This window comes from Echinops telfairi, unplaced genomic scaffold (assembly GCF_000313985.2).
Source record: "Echinops telfairi isolate 266 unplaced genomic scaffold, ASM31398v2 ScPeMD7_7473;HRSCAF=8511, whole genome shotgun sequence".
Lineage (NCBI taxonomy): Eukaryota > Metazoa > Chordata > Mammalia > Afrosoricida > Tenrecidae > Echinops > Echinops telfairi.
Window position 1 is genome coordinate 9,209,213 of NW_022111377.1, and position 2,409 is coordinate 9,211,621.

Here is a 2,409-nt window from a genome sequence, read left to right on the forward strand (position 1 = left end):
GGTGTCTTGCTTCCTAAGACCATTGGAAATACCTGTTTTTCGATGGTCTTAGGCAACCCCAATGAAAAGGTCGTTCGACCCCCAAAGGGATCGCGACCCACAGGTTGAGAACTGCTGCTCTAGAGCATCCTCAGACAGCTTTCCAAGGAAGCATACATCTCCCTCTTCCCTAGGGAGACACTAACTGGTGTTTTTGTGCTATTTTATGCAGCCCTGGTCGTGGTCTCCACATCTTCCCTCATGACCTTCAGGAGCTTTGCCCTAGGAGCCAGCCAGTCACTAAAAGTCCATTAGAGAGAACCATGAACCTTTTGCGTACTCACCAGCACGCCTAGACATGGACACGGCCCTCACCTGTGTCCACAGCAACTGATGGTTTCAAGGTGAGTGTGAAGTCCAAGCAAATCATTTCCGAAAGATAAGTCATAGAAAGAGCTGGAGAACCAGTGTAACAGAAAGGACTGAAAATGACTATAGTGTGCTGGTTATGCAGTTATTGTGGAAGTGCCACTCATTAGTAATGGAATCAGCCATGCATGTGTATAGGTCTCCAGCAACTTTTAAACTGGCATTCTTTGTTTTAAAAAAAAAAATGAAAAGAAGTACTATGGATTTTACTTATCTCTCTGGGTTTTTGAACTCTAATCACATAGTGCAGGTTTGGAAGTTTATGCAGAGAGTATGATACTAAGCTGCACCAAAAAGTATGTTGTAAACACACTTTTAGATAGAGTTAAGTGCTTCTTTTCATGCTCTGATAGTTTTCTGTATGTGTTTCTATTAGAGCAATTATCACATGAAAGAAATAACAAGATCCTTGGTGATAAAGTGGGTTAAATATTGGGTTACTAACCGCAAGGTCACCAGTTCAAAACTACTAGCCCCTTGGAGGAAGAAAGATGAGGCTGTCTGTTTCCAAAGAGAATTACAAACTTGGAAGTTCTACTCTGTCCTCTTGGGTCACTAGGAGTCAGAAAGGACAGGATGACTATGGGTTTGGTTTGGTTTTGTCTGTTGCCTTAACTACCCTGTTCCCCGAAAGTAAGACATCCCCCGAAAATAAGACCTACTTACACTTTTGTCTCTTGCTGAAATATAAGGCATCCCCACAAAAAATAAGACCCCCCCCCAAATAAGTGTTTGGATTGTTATGATGATGTTCCAGAAGATGATGACATGACTGTCATTGAATAAATGAGTAAATGTATTATTGATTGTTGTATATGGAAATAATGGTAGTAACAAGAAATTCTTGATACTGTAGGATTCACAGTTTGTCTGGTTATGCTGGCTTTTGATGACAACTACTACCATACAGTATACAGGTAATAAATTTCCTTTTTTGTTGTTCAACAATAAATGTGTACTGTATCCTTCTTCATGGAAAAATAAGACATCCCCTGAAAATAAGACCTAGCGCATCTTTGGGAGCAAAAATTAATATAAGACACTGTCTTATTTTGGGGGAAACAGGGTATGTTTTGGGTTCCTTGAGGGCAAAGGACTTCCCCTCTATTAGGTCCTTCCCTTCTTTGTACATCAGTCAGGGCAAAATAGTTGTTGAGTGAATAAACGTGGAAATGAAAATAATTTTCAAATGACTTAAATGGAAATTTGGTTTCTTATGAGGACTTGATTAAGATATGAGGTTGGAACAAAAGAATTTTTCCTAGATGATTTTGGAAGATAATTTTTAAAAGACAGTACCTCTGGAATTTGAGACTTTCTTAACCCAATACTTCTAAGAAGAACATTGCTCTAACCCTTTAGTTTTGTGCTGTCCCATATGGTATCCCCTTAGCCACATGTGTCTATCCAGCCTTTGAAATGTTAGATTAAATTGAGATGTGCTCTAAGTGTAAAATGCAAAGCAGGTTTCAAAGACTTCAGACAACAAAAATAACTAAAAAGAATGCAAAATATCTCCCTATTAAAAATTTTTTTTGTTGTTGCTGAAATTAGGTGAGGAGGGGGTTCTCTTTCAGATCATCATTTTTACATTCAACAACTTGAACAACATATCAAACCTGGCAATAGCGTGTCCTCTTTCCATCTTTCCCCCACCTCCCTCTTCTTGGCTGTTGACTCCCTTTTCACTCAAGTGAGCACCTACTGTCCACCACATTGTTCCTCTCCCCCTCCTTTTCCTTCCTGTGCCTGATAATCACTCACACTTGTTTCTTTTGGTTTCAAGACATTTATCTTGATTTTTGAATTTAATGACAGTGCCCTCCTAGTCCTTCTGTGATTGAGTAACTTCACTCAGTGTAATAGTCTTCTTTCTTGTACTTATTGTCATTAACTTCCCCTTTTCTCCTAATTTCCCCTACTACCACTGAAAGGAACAATCATGCCACTTATTCTAGCTCTACATTTACCTACCATGGATTTCATATATTAAAAATATAT